The sequence below is a fragment of the Panulirus ornatus genome, chromosome 32, assembly GCF_036320965.1.
Source record: "Panulirus ornatus isolate Po-2019 chromosome 32, ASM3632096v1, whole genome shotgun sequence".
Classification (NCBI taxonomy): domain Eukaryota; kingdom Metazoa; phylum Arthropoda; class Malacostraca; order Decapoda; family Palinuridae; genus Panulirus; species Panulirus ornatus.
Genome location: NC_092255.1, coordinates 2,363,847 through 2,383,166, shown reverse-complemented (window position 1 = coordinate 2,383,166; position 19,320 = coordinate 2,363,847). Strand labels below are relative to the sequence as shown.

The following is a 19,320-nucleotide window of genomic DNA, read 5'->3' as shown; positions in this document are numbered from 1 at the left end:
TCTGAATGACATAACACTATTAGCCCTCAATCACTGTCTCCCAAACTCTGCCTCATGTTCTACTGTTCTCCAACATCTCCTTCATGTTCTACTGTTCTCCAACATCTCCTTCATGTTCTACTGTTCTCCAACATCTCCTTCATGTTCTACTGTTCTCCAACATCTCCTTCCTGTTCTACTGTCCTCCAACATCTCCTTCGTGTTCAGAGATGAACACCAGAGAAAAAGAAGCGAAGAACAATTAGAAAACTTAGGCGAGAGGTAATTAGAGAGACAACACAGAATGGTTATATTGAAATAAGGTAAATTCTCACATAACAAAGAACAAGTGATAATGACTCACACGAAACAAAGAATAAATAAAGAGAACATCATCAATAACATGAACAAGAACAAACACACATTAATGTTTCCAGACGAGAACGTAACACAAGCCAAAAATGAAACAAAATAAAAGATGAATTCAATATGCTAATTGAATCAATATTATTCACAAGACAATACAAAGAAAAAAAAATATACAAAGATTATATCGATAACACGTTATCTACACAGTATGATAAGAATGATATCACTCAGGTTGATAAGTTGAAGGTGATAACAATGACCACAGAGGCACTTGAACACAAAGACCATATGGGTTTTCTAACAGACCTTCCCAAAGACGAAGAGGGAATACACAAACCAACCAATGATGCTCAAGTTTGACACAGCCAACCCGAGGGTGTAGCACAGACGAAGGAGGAGTGTACAAGACACGAGATGACAGTCCTGTATATCTGAAGTATACTGGAACTTCATGATGGCAGTGTAGTTGAAGTATACTGAGACAGAACCCAAATGACGGTAGCAGAGCTGAAGTATATTTATAAAGCCAAGATAACAGTATGGTTACACAAGATGACACACCGTGTGCCACACATACACGAAGGGTTGATCTACGCGCCCCCTAAAAACACAGTCTAGCTCGACCTTAACGTGTGACTTCCCTCGTGACTGTAGTCTTTGAACAAGTAATGAAGGAAGGCATAATGCAACAGCGAGTGAATGACCATCACACTGATGAAGGTCAACATGGATTTATGGCCGCCACAACAACACAAACGCCCTCTGCACAAATGGAAGACGAACACACGTGGAAAATACCACAACGGGGAATAAGGACGCATCCCGTGTGTCTTGCCTTGACTAAAACCTTCTCACAAACTATACAACACCACTGGATAAAACGGGTCAAACTATACAATACCACTGGATAAAACTTGGTCAAAGTATACAATACCACTGGATAAAACTGGTCAAACTATACAATACCACTGGATAAAACGGGTCAAACTATTCTATACCACTGGATAAAACGGGTCAAACTATACAATACCACTGGATAAAACGGGTCAAACTATACAATACCACTGGATAAAACGGGTCAAACTATACAATACCACTGGATAAAACTGGTTAAACTATACAATACCACTGGATAAATCTGGTCAAACTATACAATACCACTGGATAAAACGGGTCAAACTATACAATACCAATGGATAAAACTTGTCAAACAAAACTTAACAGGTACATTTGGTCAATGCACTGAGGAGTTTCTATCTGTTGGAAGATGCTTCGTGAGAAGTTGCTCAAGGCACACAACCAGGTCCCACACTCGTCCACAAATCATGACAGAAGACCAACTTATGCACGAAAGTGTAATCCTTGTGGTGTCCACTGACACGCCCCACGTGCAGCATGCCCGCGCGTGCACGACACGAGAGCAGCAGAGCTGTGTGGCAAGAAGGTGAACAGTCAAGGAACTGGACACAGTCGAATGGAATTTGGAGTGAGAAAGGGGTGTGAGGGGGAGAGGGATAAACGAAACAAAAGCCAGGTGATACAAGGGGGGGAGACAGAGTGAGCCGGATGGCATCTTCAAAACAAGGTCCAGAAAGCGAGCAATAATCATCAATGGCGTAGTAGAAACAGATGGAAACAAAGAAGTGGGTGTGGGAGCTGTTGTTGACGTGGAAGTGGGTGTGGGAGCTGCTGTTGTTGACGTGGAAGTGGGTGTGGGAGCTGTTGTTGACGTGGAAGTGGGTGTGGGAGGTGTTGTTGACGTGGAAGTGGGTGTGGGAGGTGTTGTTGACGTGGAAGTGGGTGTGGGAGGTGTTGTTGACGTGGAAGTGGGTGTGGGAGCTGTTGTTGACGTGGGAGTAGGATGGGTCCCACAGGGTGGTCAACTGGGTCCTGGGATCTGTCCGATCCCGCTCGAGCGGTGATCTTCGCTGGAGAGTTTCAGTGATGTCGGCACTGCCGTAAACCACAATTTGTAAAGGAAGAAAAAAAATATTAGATCAGATATCAGGATGTGTGTGTGTGTGTGTGTGTGTGTGTGTGTGTGTGTGTGTGTGTGTGTGTGTGTGTGGTACGTAGTGTCAAGTGCTGTGAGTGAGCAAAACCGTGTGGGACGTGGGTTTGGATGCCAGCAACCCTACATGTAGCCGCTGCAAGAGAAGGAGAAGAAAAAAAGAAAATGAGATATGGGCCCGAGACGGTGCTGGCTTACTCCCAGGCGAGAGCAACAAGATAGTGCGATGTGAACGAGGTTGAATGATACCTAACTACACAGCCTGGGAAGACGAGGAAGGGAAAGACATGTGACGGTCTATGTATAACAACAAACGGAGGACAGTAGATGGAATATACTGGCTTTAAACCCAGCCCGACGTGGAAGAAAACAGGCGCTAACTCTGCAGTAATACCATGGAAAATACCACGAAGACCCTGTACCCTGGAACATACCACGAAGACCCCTGGAACATACCAAGAAGACCCTGTACCATGGAAAATAGCAAGAAGACCCTGTACCCTGGAACATACCAAGAAGACCCCTGGAACATACCAAGAAGACCCCTGGAACATACCAAGAAGACCCTTTGAAAATATCAACAAGATTATCAAACAAAAATACATAAAAGCCCAGAAAAGTGACAAATCTATATACGAACAGGAACGTTCAACAGAAACCTTGACACATGGCAGAAAACACTTCCAGATGAACCCAAGAATGATGATGATCATGTGTGCAGCAGATGAGAAGGAACCAGGGGTGTTCATCAAGCAAACTTTGCGGTCAACGGTACGCGCTGGCACCACGCTCGAACGTAGGTGGGTCGTTACTGTCCCTACACACACACACACACACACACACACGCACGACGGGCCGGCTGGAGGAGTGGTATAGCGCTGTCTTGCACCCTGCCTTCCACAGAATAGCTGATCAATACACAGAGGTGGAATTCATAAGGCTACTGACCTCAGGGCCCGCCATGTTTATCATCCTATCACTGATCACCCCCCTACCCCACGACGGTACGACCAATTGAGCACGACGGTACGACCCTTTGAGCACGACGGTACGACCCTTTGAGCACGACGGTACGACCCTTGAGCACGACGGTACGACCCCTTGAGCACGATGGTACGACCCTTGAGCACGACGGTACGACCCTTGAGCACGACGGTACGACCCTTGAACAAGACGGTACGACCCTTGAGCACGACGGTACGACCCTTGAGCACGACGGTACGACCCCTTGAGCACGACGGTACGAACCCTTGAACAAGACGGTACGACCCTTTCGGAATGATGACCAGTGACCCCTTAAGCCTGCAGACCCAGCTAACGGACCAGGTTAATCCAGTGGACAGCGCGAAGGCAACGCGAGCAGTGGAGGATGATACGGGCGCTGCTCGGGTCTTAAAACCCCAGCGGGACGTGGAGGATGATGTAAGCGTCCCGTCGTGCTCAAGGGTCGTACCGTCGTGCTCAAGGGTCGTACTGTCGTGCTCAGGGGGTCGTATGTATAACCTCCTCCTCACTATACTAGATGCAGGCGGTTGTAAAGGGGGATGCGCGACGCGGCCTCAAACAGTCTGTGTGATCATCGCTGTACGGGTAACGACACGAACGACACGAACGAACGACACGAACGTACCAACGACACGAACGAACGACACGAACGTACCAACGACACGAACGAACGACACGAACGTACCAACGACACGAACGAACGACACGAACGTACCAACGACACGAACGTACCAACGACACGAACGAACGACACGAACGTACCAACGACACGAACGTACGTACGTACGTACGCATCAAGCAGTAATGCCAATGTTGATCATAACTAGCCACTGTTGCCAGCTCCTAGACACCACCAAGCCACCCAGCCACTGTTGCTAACGTTCAGCATAATCAGCCACCCAGCCACTGTTGCTAACGTTCAGCATAATCAGCCACCCAGCCACTGTTGCTAACGTTCAGCATAATCAGCCACCCAACCACTGTTACCAATGTTGAATATAATCAGCCACCCAGCCACTGTTGCTAATGTTGAATATAATCAGCCACCCAGCCACTGTTGCTAACGTTCAGCATAATCAGCCACCCAGCCACTGTTGCTAACGTTCAGCATAATCAGCCACCCAGCCACTGTTGCTAACGTTCAGCATAATCAGCCACCCAACCACTGTTACCAATGTTGAACATAACCAGCTACCCAGCCACTGTTGCTAATGTTGAATATAATCAGCCACCCAGCCACTGTTGCTAATGTTGAACATAATCAGCCACCCAGCCACTGTTGCCAATGTTGAACATAATCAGCCACCCAGCCACTGTTACCAATGTTGAACATAATCAGCCACCCAGCCACTGTTGCTAATGTTGAACATAATCAGCCACCCAGCCACTCTCTCTAATGTTGAACATAATCAGCCACCCAGCCAGTTGCCAATGTTGAACATAATCTGCCACCCAGCCACTGTTGCTAATGTTGAACATAATCAGCCACCCAGCCACTGTTGCCAATGTTGAACATAATCAGCCACCCAGCCACTGTTGCCAATGTTGAACATAATCAGCCACCCAGCCACTGTTGCCAATGTTGAACATAATCAGCCACCCAGCCACTGTTGCCAATGTTGAACATAATCAGCCACCCAGCCACTGTTGCCAATGTTGAACATAATCAGCCACCCAGCCACTGTTGCCAATGTTGAACATAATCAGCCACCCAGCCACTGTTGCCAATGTTGAACATAATCAGCCACGGTGGAACATTACCAACCACCCGGAAAATGTTGCCAATCCTTAACAACAACCATCAGCCTAAAGGTCAGCAGTCGTGTCGGGACCGGGTGTAGCCACACACACACACACACACACACACACACTACGCACGGGGGATGGAAATACGACGAAGAGCGTTGACGTACGACTGGGACCAACTGCGCATGCGCGGCTGCGCTTGCTCGATAAGCCAGCCAGTTCTCGCTCTTCCCAAACCCCGTCTCAATACATTTCTTCCCATGAGTCCGGCAAGATAAGAGAGATTACAGAGATATACAGAGATATATCTTGGATACATTTCGCTCGTGTGTGTGTGTGTGTGTGTGTGAGGTATGGATGGGGAGGAGGTTCATGTGAGGGGGAAAAACAGCTGAGTGACTCAGGTGTGATGGAGTAGTGGTGGTGGTGGTGGGAGTTGATGATGAAGGCCAAGTTAACTGTTCAGGAAAGCAGAATGGTTATCCCAGCGCCGGCTGGGTGGTTCACACAGGAAACCAAACCCCAGGGAATTATTTTTGTTTACCCACATAAGATGATTTAGGCATTACCGTGAAATAGGCCTATTATTCATAATTGGATAATAACAATCGTAATTAATGATATATTACCACTGGGTAAACGCTAAAGGTTATCTACTACAGATTAGGTAATTACCGTACCCCATGTAACGACACGTCTCAGCAATTTAACATGAAATCACCCACAGTGATACAAACATAAACATGGCTCAGTTATCTGCCAATTACACTGTCTATCCAAATGGGTTTATCACATCAATGTTGACCAATTTTCGGTTTGTTGCTAACCTGGCCTCAGAATTTGACTGCCAAGATGTGGGTTTGTCAAAGGCTCGAGGTCATTAATCTTCGGTAATTAACGTGGAGAAAATAATTACTCAAATAGTGATGAGAGAGGCACTTAAACCCTTTCATCACGACGGTACGACCCTTGAGTATAACGGTACGACCCTTGAGCACGACGGTGCGACCCTTGAATATAACGGTACGACCCTTGAGTACGATGGTACGATCCTTGAACACACGACGGCACGACCCTTGAGCACGACGGTACGACCCTTGAGTATAACGGTACGACCCTTGAGCACGATGGTACGATCCTTGAACACACGACGGCACGACCCTTGAGCACGACGGTACGACCCTTGAGCACGTAGGTACGATAATTGAACACACGACGGTACGACTCTTGAGCACGAAGGTACGACCCTTGAGCATGAAGGTACGACCCTTGGGTATGATGGCCTGGCCTTTTGATCTGATCTTATCTGTGTCGTTTGGTCATACTCAAATAGTCGTACCGTCGTGCTCAAGGGTCGTACCGTTGTGTGTTCAAGGGTAGTACCGTTGTGTGTTCAAGGGTCGTACCGTCGTGTTCAAGGGTCGTACCGTCGTGCTCAAGGGTCGTACCGTCGTGCTCAAGGGTCGTACCGTTGTGTGTTCAAGGGTCGTACCGTCGTGCTCAAGGGTCATACCGTCGTGCTCGAGGGTCGTACCGTCGTGCTCGAGGGTCGTAGCTTCATGTTCAAGGGTCGTATCGTCGTGTTCAAGGGTCGTATCGTCGTGCTTAAGGGTCGTACCGTCGTACTCAGGGGTCGTACTGTCGTGCTCAGGGGAATTACATATGAGATTACCTAGTGTTATAACGAACAATGATTCTAGAACTTCTAAGACGACCTGTAGATCTAGAACTCTAGATCTAGACGTGATATCTAGCCAGTTCTCCTTCGTCATGAACTTTCCTCTTCAATATCAAGTCTTGATTCTAAGTAACATTCTCACCTCAAACAGCCGCACCAACACAAGAACACTCAGCTGCCCTGGGCGCTCAAAAAACCATCTTTAATAATAATAATAATGTAAGGCATATGTACGTGTAGGAAGAGAGGAAGAGGTGATTGGTTCTCAGTGAATGTAGGTTTGCGGCAGGGGTGTGTGATGTCTCCATGGTTGTTTAATTTGTTTATGGATGGGGTTGTTAGGGAGGTGAATGCAAGAGTTTTGGAGAGAGGGGCAAGTATGCAGTCTGTTGTGGATGAGAGAGCTTGGGAAGTGAGCCAGTTGTCGTTCGCTGATGATACAGCGCTGGTGGCTGATTCGGGTGAGAAACTGCAGGAGTTGGTGACTGAGTTTGGTAAGTGTGTGAGAGAAGAAAGCTGAGAGTAAATGTGAATAAGAGCAAGGTTATTGGGTACAGTAGGGTTGAGGGACAAGTCAATTGGGAGGTAAGTTTGATGAGAAAAACTAGAGGAAGTGAAGTGTTTTGGATATCTGGGAGTGGATTTGGCAGCGGATGTAACCATAGAAGCGGAAGTGAATCATAGGGTGGGGAGGGGGCTAAAGTTCTGAGAGCGCTGAAGAGTGTGGAAGTCGAGAACATTATCTCGGAAAGCAAAAATGGGTATGTTTGAAGGAATAGTGGTTCCAACAATGTTATATGGTTGTGAGGCGTGGGCTATGGATAGAGGTGTGCGGAGAAGGGTGGATGTGCTGGAAATGAGATGTTTGAGGACAATATGTGGTGTGAGGTGGTTTGATCGAGTAAGTAATGAAAGGGTAAGAGAGATGTTTGGTAATAAAAAGAGTGTGGTTGAGAGAGCAGAAGAGGATGTTTTGAAATGGTTTGGTCACATGGAGAGAACGAGTGAGGAAAGATTGACAAAGAGGATATATGTGTCAGAGGTGGAGGGAACGAGGAGAAGTGGGAGACCAAATTGGAGGTGGAAAGTTGGAGTGAAAAAGATTTTGAGTGATCGGGGCCTGAACATGCAAGAGGGTGAAAGGCGTTCAAGGAATAGAGTGAATTGGAACGATGTGGTATACCGGGGTCGACCGGGGTCAATGGATTAAACCAGGGCATGTGAAGCGTCTGGGGTAAACCATGGAAAGTTCTGTGGGGCCTGGATGTGGAAAGGGAGCTGTGGTTTCAGTGCATTATACATGACAGCTAGAGATTGAGTGTGAACAAATGTGGCCTTTGTTGTCTTTTCCTAGCGCAACCTCGCGCACATGCGGGGGAAGGGGGTTGTTATTTCATGTGTGGCGGGGTGGCGATGGGAATGAATAAAGGCAGACAGTATGAATTATGTACATGTGTATATATATATATATATATATATATATATATATATATATATATATATATAAGTTGAGACGTATAGGTATGTATATTTGCATGTGTGGACGTGTAGGTATATACATGTGTATGTGGGAGGGTTGGGCCATTCTTTCGTCTGTTTCCTTGCGCTACCTCGCTAACGCAGGGGACAGCGACAAAGCATAATAATAATAATAATAATAATAATAATAATAATAATAATAATAATAATAATAATAAACATTACTCAACACATCTAGTAACTATACACTTTATTCCATAATCATGAAGAGTAAGGACATAAAAATAGATTCTAGAAGGCTTCAGAATTCTTCAGTTACCCACCACCAGCCACTGGTTCAGCAAGGCCAGTGGTGGTGGCCAGGTGGAATCCTTCTCGAATATCACAACCAGTCTCCAGTCCCGTAGCGCCAGACGAGAATATGTGTGAGTGGGGAAGAGACAGAGAAGAAGGAGATGGTAAGAGAAATATTACGAGACAAATCATAAAAATGGTTTTAAAACACCAAGAACGTAACGGAGACGCCCAACAGCCTTGCAGGACGCTATGTCTCCGTTTTCTGTTGAATAATTCAACCCGGAGCTTTCCAGCTTCCCTATTGGCTCGTCGGTAACAGCCAACCAGTCTTCAGCCAGTTACCTAACGACCACCACACCTCTGTCACCACGGGGGGAAGACGTAGCCACGCAACATGAGTATTGTGGTCGACCTGGTAGAAGTGTTCACGCTAGATTGTTACCTGGTCGACCAAACTTATTATTTCTCTCGCCTGAACCCAATAAGCTCACCACAACTGCTGTTTGTGGTGTATACAATCCCGTAATGACCTCATTACAACCATTATATATATATATATATATATATATATATATATATATATATATATATATATATATATATATATATATATATGGGCCATTCTTCGTCTGTTTCCTAACGCTACCTTGCTGACGCAGGGAACAGCGATAACGTATAAATAAATATGTATCCAATTAAAAGCGGAGTCCGGTAACACTTATTTATTTCACTCTATTGCACTCTTGTTGTAGACCCCCCACCCCAACCCATCCCCCCATATATCTAACTTTTCATCATTTTTCACTTTTTCTTCATCTGACACCGTGAACTGAATATCATCACATACTCATTTTCAATATATTCTTGAATATATATATCTTTCTTTCAAACTATTCGCCATTTCCCGCATTAGCAAGGTAGCGTTAAGAACAGAGGACTGGGCCTCTGAGGGAATATCCTCACCTGGCCCCCTTCTCTGTTCCTTTTTTTTTTTTTTAACTTTCCAAGAGAAGGAACAGAGGAAGGAATATATATATATATATATATATATATATATATATATATATATATATATATATATATATATATATATATATAAAACGTTCTGGGTATAAAACATTAGCATATCTGTAACTAGATTACTGTGTGGATAATGAGATACGACATAAATAGATAAAGATACAGAAGAACGCGAATACCATATTTGAGCAGAGTTATATGTAGGTGGAACACTCTCAACAGGCCATTCAAACCAGAGTTATATGAAATGTATTATGAATGATGAAAGCTGATGTGTATGGTTCATACTTGGCTTGTACCGTCGTGCTCAAGAGTCGTACCGTCGTGTTCAAGGGTCGTACCGTCGTGCTCAAGGGTCGTACCGTCGTGTTCAAGGGTCGTACCGTCGTGCTCAAGGGTCGTGTACCGTTGTGCTGTTACAGAACAGCGTAAACATATCATCCAAACGAAGAAATAAAAAGTTCTTTCCAAATACATACATATATATGGTCAGCTCTGGAGGCCTACCTCAACCCCTAAGCCTGTGTGTGGATCCCTCCTTCCACGCTGCTCCTCTGATCAATCAGGTTGTTTGAGGATGTGGCCAGCAAAGCTCACGTTCCATTCATAGGTACTCAAATCGCATTTACCCACGGGAATGACACCAAATAAGAATGGTAGTTCCACCACAACTAATAAGCCACTTTGTCACAACCTAAAATCATTCGTTTCCTCGTCTCACAAACATCCAGGCTTTAAAGAATAACAATTAACACTCATTATCAATACGGTAATTAGTCCCAGGAACTGTAATTCGTTTCGATGGGTAATTTTGCACACTAAATTGCCTAGATCCGTCGCTAATATACCCATAATAAACCACGGACACCACCACCAAGGTTCCTTGTCACATAACACGACCCCCCTCTACCACATTATCACACAATCATTCTATCGCGTTACGGCACGATGCTAACTTGCATATGGCAAAGGCTTCACCAACATGTTAAGTTCATCGCTATTGCACGCAAGTTGATGCGACATTTCCACAATAGAGTTTATCTATTAACAACCATCTGAATTCTTAATATGAAATAATTAAATATTAATTACAAGAATCGGATTTCCAAACTTCATATAAAAGTGCTTTTCAAACTAGATTGCTATCATTATAACAATTTCTTTAAAACAAACAGGAACTTCTTTCTTAATAAATGATGTTACTGTAACATAAAATATTCCGGGATTTTACTTTTTTTTTTTAAAATTCCATTGTGGATTCCAATCCCTGAAATATAAACCATAACCCGTTTTCTTTCCCATGTAACTTCAGGTACCCAGAGGTCAAACTACACGACTGAATCTATATTCAACTCGTTACTAATCAACGAAGACACAATACACAATAAAGTATTTACTTTTCATTTACGCTATAAACTAAAATTTTTCTCTATAATCACAAATTAATCATAAGTAATCATAAATACGTTTGCTTTCCCACACCTTAACGCTCCACTTCGCAGAACGACCAGACATAACTACTCCAGACGTGACCACTTGCAAGCAAAACCCACACATAATGACATGATAGTATATCTAATTATCATACTTGACCGCCGTCTCTCGCGTTAGCGAAGTAGCGCCGGGAAACAGGTGAAGAAAGACCCATCCACTCATCTTTTTTTTTATCTGTTATCTGACACGGCATGGACAGCTCAAGCCCTCAACAAGGCCATCCCAAAAACGCTATATATAAATATATACAGGAGGGTGAAAGGCGTGCAAGGAATAAAGTGAATTGGAACGATGTGGTATACCAGGGTCGACGTTGCTGTCAATGGAGTGAACCACGGCATGTGAAGCGTCTGGGGTAAACCATGGAAAGTCTTGTGGGGCCTGGATGTGGAAAGGGAGCTGTGGTTTCGGTGCATTATTACATGACAGCTAGAGACTGAGTGTCAACGAATATGGCCTTTGTTGTCTTTTCCTAGCGCCACCTCGCGTGCAAGCGGGGGGAGGGGGTTGTTATTTCATGTGGCGGGGTGGCGGCAGGAATGGATGAAGGCATGTATATGTGCATGTGTATATATGTATATGTCTGTGCATGTATATGCAGATATACGTTGAAACGTATAGGTATGTATATGTGCGTGTATGGGCGTTTATGTATATACATGTGTATGTGGGTGGGTTGGGCCATTCTTTCGACTGTTTCCTTGCGCTACCTCGCTATCGTGGGAGACAGCGACAAAGTATAATAAAATAAATAACATTACATATATATCCTAAACTGAGCCAGGGATGTATTTTATCGAGCAACTCCTAGGCGTGAATGAACAGCTGGGTTCACTGTGGACCGACTTCCGCAACCGGGATTCGAACCTGTGTGGTCGACTCGTGACTGTGTTACCGGACTCCCGTCTGCTTGAGCTTACACCTGTAAGTACAGAGTGACCTCTAACGAGGCTGTTACACTTGTCAGTTGACGAGAGTAAAGACCAAGCATACAACTTCTGGTCACAAAGAAGTCCATCTGGTCTCTGCTAAGTATGACGTAGCCTTAGACCTGCAGGTGCCCTTGGTCTATCTAAAGGGGTCTTGGGAATATGTGTGTGTGTGTGTGTGTGTAATTATTATTTGTATCAAAAATGTTTTACACTAGTGTTGCCCCGTCTCTTAACTTTAAACATGTGTGCCATGTCTTCCCTCTTATGGGTGTACACACACACACACACACACACACACACACACACACACACACACACACACACAAGCCACAGCCTTAGCGAGATAGCCATCTACCGGCCAATCCCCAGAGGAGGATGAAAACCTAGGTTAAGTGTGGGCCGACTATCGAACTTAGGATTCGAACCAATACAGTCCCAACCTTTGTTGGGCCCGTGGGTGTCTCATGGTCAGTAAAGCTAACCGCTATATCACGAAGGCCCGTATATATATATATATATATATATATATATATATATATATATATATATATATATATATATGTGTGTGTGTGTGTGTGTGTGTGTGTGTGTGTGTGTGTGAATGATGCCAGTCTACATTTACATGTGGTTAAATCCACGAACGAAAAGTCACTTTCTGCCTGGCTGTATCATCGTTAATGAGAGGAAAAAAAAAGAAGTACGGCCTTGTCTAAGATCTGACTCCAAAGACGTCCATCGTTTCCCTGATACTGATTGGAGCGCAGCCATGGAACTGCATTATCCCACAAAATGGTTCTACGGGTTGTAAAACATATACATGCATTTCATCCAAATAGATACATGGAACTCCATTTACGACATGATAGAGAGAGAGAGAGAGAGAGAGAGAGAGAGAGAGAGAGAGAGAGAGAGAGAGAGAGAGAGAGAGAGAGAGAATCATAGACAAACACGAGAGAGAAAGAGAGAGAGTGTGTGTGTGTTGCAGCAGCAGCAGCAAGGAGCGAGGGAAGACATGGTGGAGTCTAGCTAGCCTAGTCTGGGGGGGGTAGCAGCGGGGGGGGGGGGGGGTAGCAGACGTTACGGCGGTAGTGTGTGACGGCTCAGGGAGGGAGGGAGGGGGGAGGGGGACGGTCCGTAACATGCCGTCCGTGACACCATTCACAAGACCCCCCCCAGGGGGCGGAAGTCGTCCTATACTCGCGTATATTGATCACACAATCCAGACCTTTATGATCTGCTGCTCCTTACGGCGGTATACCACCCGCTTATTGGGGGAAAATGAGGCTTATATACACAGACCTTCCTTCATCCACCGACAAATAACAGGTTGTAAGTAAGGGACGCCTCGCACTGTTACCTGTTAAACAAACCATTTTCCTGAAAATAAAATTCGTCTTGCGATCTCATAAAGAGAGCGCGCAATTACCCAGGCGGCCACTTAGCACATGCTAGCCGGGAGATAAAAGCTGGATTGATCTTTGTGCGCAGGTATTTCGTGTTGCAATATTGGTCGGGTGAGCCACCATACTGTGCCAGTCTTCAAGGAATCACTTCGACCTTCATCCAATGTAAACACAGCCAGAGGCCACCATGATCAGCTGAGTAGCAGACGACACACACACACACTCCCCCCCCTCGTAATGAACCTTGTTTCACCATCCCCGCGCCACTACACACCTCCATTCCTCACATCATATAAGAGGATCACCACTGAGACTCTAAGGATACTAAATCACGGCATTTTCCTCACTAACCATTGGTATTCAGAGGTATTTGCACGGAGGCCGCGCGTACATCCTGACTCCACTCGCTCAGTGACAAGACTGACAGTTGCCTGCCATCTGTTGGCCGAGCTCGCTACTAGCCGCCGGACCTGCGCCTCCACACCTATGGATTTTCAAGTACTATTCACCAAAATATACATATTCTCTATCCACTCACGAATATTCTTGATTATTCAGTAATTATGCATATATATTTTTGCATAGTATAAAACTCCAAAGCGGTCTTATTACACAGAAGTCTGTGGGTTATTCATCTTTTTTTTTTATCCTCAGTCGTACAAGACACCTGCTCTATCTCGCCCCAATCTGTAACGGCTCCAGAAATTTCCAAATTACTGGCGTGGACGAAGCACAATCAAAATTCCTCTTCGACACGACTGCCAGGCCTACAGTAGCATTTTTGCTTGCCCTTAAGCCATAAGAAATAAACATGATTCACCCCCAACCCCATCAGTGGTGGAACCGCGTTTGCCTAAAACTTCCGAGGAAACAAAAGAGCTTCTAAAATGATAATACTTTCCCTAACAACGTAGTTAATTGGTTTACTGGTTGGCGGTGGACAGAGTCAGTTCTTGCAGTTTTCTATTAATAGCCTTCTCCCACTAGACTAGCCTATATGGGTGTTTTACACTAATAAGCAATATTTATGGTTGCAAGGAGGCGTTGAAGTCACTGTTGATGAGGTCATGGCTTCGATGCCTGCGCAACACACACACACACACACACATACACACACACACACTTACTCAATTTTTACCTCACCTAAACAAATGTCCACTCACTCATTTCAGAATATATCTTCTATAACCAGCCACTAGTGTCACACGTTCAAATAAAGATATGACGACAAAAGAACGGATTTTTCCCATTGTTTCAACAACAACAATTACAAAATTTATTAACTGTAGCTGTATTGTCTTCCACCTAATTCGAGTCTGGCTAAAAATACAACATATCACACCTTTTTTTTTTTCACCCGACTGATTCATAAAGGTATTATATTTTGGTTATTCATGTATATATAGAATATCATAATAATGATGAAAGGAACCCATAGTTTAGCATTAATGAAAAATTCAAAGTTTTCCAAAAAAAAATTTTGTTTTCTGCCCTTCCATCATCGGGAGGTTCATCCACCACACATAGATCACAATTATATGAACATATATCTGTTATATCTGCCTTTCCTTCTGATCCTAACCTGTTTAACCTGACCTTCATAGACCAATGCATTTCCGTCGCCGTGACGTAGAGAAAACCATTATTACTTGTTCATGAAGGTTGCCGCCACAGCAGTAGTGTATCGTAGCGCAATATCCATGGACACTACATTTTTTTTTTCGTCCATGTGTCTGTCTGTCTGCGAATTATATAAGTTCAAATCCATACTAGATTCTGAAAATATGTAGCATTCATATTGTTTTTCGAGAGATAAAATCCCTTGCTCTTCTTTTTCTTTTTAGTAAATTAAAAAAACTTGATGTTTTATGAAATATAACCAAATATCTTATTTATGAAGTACTAATTAACGAATCTAAGTCGGGGTGTACAAGGGATGGCCATTTATAGAATACCTCTTAACCTACTCTGTTAACTTAGCACAATCTAATGTGCCATAAAATACCCTAACCTAACCTAACCTAACCTAATCCAACCTACCCTAGCTACCCTAACCTACCCTAGCTAACCTAACCTACCCTAGCGAACCTAACCTAATCCAAACTACCCTAACCTAACCGAGACTGACCTTGCTTCCTTCGCTAACCCAATCTAACTCGACTACACCCACAAACATAATCTGACGAAACCTCTTGCAAGGGAAAAATAATATACTAGTATCCTTTTCGTCCCATGTTGGCTGAGCAGGTCGAGTGGAAGCCAGCTAGGCTAGGCTAGGAGAGGGCTGGGGTGTGGGGTGAGGACTGCCTAGTTGAAAATTTGATAGCTCCAGCCTCCCGACCATGACAAAATCCAGCGATAAAGATGAAGAACCAGGTCAAGCCGGCCACCACTGCCGCCTTCCCACACACACACACACACACACAAACACACACACACACACGACCCTTGTAAGCGCTGCTTCCGTACCATGGCTGGTTGTTTGACCCCTTTGAGTACGACGGTACGATCTTCGGGATTAAAGGTACCTGCGTTCTTTACGTATAATGGCCAATTATATCGTCGTGCTCAAGGGTCGCGCTATCTTGTCCAAGGGTCGTTAACGTCGTACCCAAGGGTCATGCCCTAGTGCCCAAGGACTATACCGTCGTGCTCAAGGATCGTACCGTCATGCTCAAAGGGTTGTTATGTCATGCTCAAAGGGTTGTTAGGTCATGCTCAAGGGTCGTACTGTCGTGTTCAGGGATATGGTTAAGCCATTACAAACAATTTCGTAAGCTCGACGACTATTTGCAGCAAAAAAAAAAACTTTTCCTTTCCTAATCCCTTGTATCAATCAAGACTAAATATTAAACCATAGTTTCAATGACCTTATCTTTCAAATAAAGTGATATTATTTACTCAAAACATAAACACCATACTCACCTGTATCAATAGACTGACTGGGAGAATATAAATTTAATGTTAAATAAACATTGATGCTATTCTCAACCACAGATTATCAAACTATGTTCACGTTTTCTTCATATTTTAACGATGGAATTAAGCATTTATCTTCCATGTCTTTACAATTTTTCTCTCGTTCGAATGTTTCCAAAAATCTCCAGGTTGATAAATAATTATTGGTAAATAAGGTGAATTAAATTGTTTATCTCTAAATACGTCAAGGAAAATGGGTAATCTTCATTCTACAAGAGTAATCTTAAATAAAAAAGATTTCACAATTTAATTAATTACAGAAACTTCGTCAGTATCTCACAATTTACAGAATCATTGTTGTGGAGGTCAGGTCAAGTTGGAAATTAAGAACTCGACTTGACCAAGGTCAAGCGCTCAAAGAATTAACTGATGTATCACCTCAAACTTAAAATAAATTTTACACCAGAGGTTTTCTGAAATAAACAAGAACTGACTTTAGTTATTAGGAAACTGCATTAATGTAACTTCAGGATCACAGAGTTGAGACTGAATGACCCGTTCACTCATTATAGATTTATGGCCATTTAATCTCGTAAACAATAGAAAATGGCTCCTCAGATGATGACATTAGTAAGATATTATTTATCAAATAAACTACCAAACAATCAACCAGTATAATAGGTACAGTTTATACATGTAACTAGCGTCTCTATGGTCTTGAACACCATTAGAAATTGTGAACTGGTTTACGATTGTTTACCCTAACGACCCCAGCAGTTAATATTTTATTATTATCTGGCTACGCTTTTCCTTTTATGTAGTGCGTTCTTCAAACATCGAATGTGTCTATATAACAGCCGATTGAACACAACGGTACGACCTCTGAGCACAACGCTACGACCCTTGAGCACGACGGTACGACCCTTGAGCACGACGATACGACCCTTGAACACGACGGTACGACACTTGAACACGACGGTACGACCCTTGGGCACGGCGGTACGACCCATAAGGTACGATGAGCTGGCTATTGATTTGACACCTCAAGGATCAAGTTTGTAGTGGAAAAACTAACAAACAATTTCGTCTTTTACTTCCACCCACTTGCTTCAGCAGGAGAGAGAGAGAGAGAGAGAGAGAGAGAGAGAGAGAGAGAGAGAGAGAGAGAGAGAGAGAGAGAGAGAGAGAGAGAGAGAGAGAGAGACTGGTCCGCCTCGCATCAATGCAGGGTCACACTGACCCCAGCACAGCCCCGGCCCCCACCCCAGGAGGAAGGTACTAAGGGGTCGTCGTCCCACAATGGCTTCCTCGTTATATACAGGACAAAATCAGGCGGGAGATATGAGCAGACACGAGCACAGGAGACGCCCCAGACCCGGTGTGTTCTTACAGTGAGGAACATCACAATCAAAATGAACGTAAGTGATAGTTCAAAACCCCATTGGAGGTGGAATACCCGCCATTTGTATCAGTCTGTAATTCATTGATGAACGACATTTTACGAAGGCCAAAACAGTATATGGAAAGTGGGAAATAAGTTATTATATATATAGGAGTTGACGGTTACATATTAAGATATTTAATTTAATTTATTATCTACCAATGAGCAATTCTAAGACATGTTAATAGTATTATATTTACTACACTCACTACTGCAGGACTTGTTTTAAGGTAACAGGATAATATGAAAACTTACTAGATTTTAGGTAATAACTAAGCTATGAATATTGATCCGAAGCCAATCTTGAAATCTGTCTTTCAGGTACCGTTAAGTTATTTTACGTCGTATATTGTTCATAAGTAAATCTGAATTATAATTTAGAAGTAGTGTAAACATTTATGATATTCCTGAACATTTTATATTTGCCTCCATCTTCACTCAATGGTTGCCTCCACCTACCCACAATATGCGGTATGCTTCCCCAACCTACATTTTTGCCATGTTCCCTTCAGCTACACAAAGAAACCCTTATTTATATTTACCAGTAATTCAAGATGTTTACTAAACTGAAATCTATGTTATATAGCTACAGTTAAGAAGACCATCAGGTCGTAGAAGTAAGGGGTTAGAGGACCACAAGGGTGTAGAACTAAGGGCTTATAGGACCATTAAGCCGTATAACTAAGGGGTTGTAAGGCTATCAGGTTGTAGACACTGAGGTAATGGGTCTATTAGGCTCTAAGAATAAAAGCTTCAAGAACGTGAACGCTGTAAAATGGAGGGGACACATGCGCAGTCATCTTTGAGTAAAGGGTTGTAAGACAATCAAGTTGTCAAACTATCAATATAGGTTGATTAGCCTGTGGAAGCAAGGTCATGGATTCATTACACTGCAGACAATGTGGCCATAGGGTTAAACGTTTATAGGACACATTAGTCTTGAAGTAAGAATGGAGGGTTATAGAACTATAAGTCTGTCAGTGATATTTCGAAAGATAGGATGACAAATATGCAAACAAGACTAAGACGGTAATATCCATGAGCATGACAGTACGACACCCCAGTGCAACGGTACGACTTTTGGGTGTGATGTCCTTGACATGAACATTCCAAGGGTCAGGTCAAAGGCCATTATGCCTAAAGGGTTCTACCGTCGTGCTCAAGGGTCGTACCCTCAAGGTCATGCCGGTACCGATAAAGGAGGTAGAATCTAATCAATAACTTCATCTATAAACTTAAGTTGACTATGGAGGAGTGGTCTCGTTTATAGTTAATATATTAGCTCTATACAGTCCCTGGCAGCACAGTCGGTTAGGTTAGTAAAATAATTCTTTGATATATGTTTCACACTCGCGCTTTCATGTGACTTAACTTGGCAGCTAAACTGTTGAAACGATTTTGAAACTCTCTCTCATACATTCATATATATATATATATATATATATATATATATATATATATATATATATATATATATATATATATATATATATATATCCTGTCTACCAGTAATGCTAACTAAGAATGCTTTGTTTTAATACAAATGT

General features: G+C 43.4%; 1 protein-coding gene across 1 annotated transcript in view; it reads right to left on the bottom strand.

The window, feature by feature from the left end:
* The window catches only part of LOC139758941 (uncharacterized), a 222,005-nt gene extending 208,133 nt beyond the window's left edge, over positions 1–13,872 (bottom strand). Inside the window, exon 1 of the mRNA XM_071680756.1 lies at positions 13,765–13,872. The gene's annotated coding sequence lies outside the window, so the exon portion shown is untranslated. The remainder of the gene's footprint in view (positions 1–13,764) is intronic.
* Positions 13,873–19,320: the final 5,448 nt, after the last annotated feature.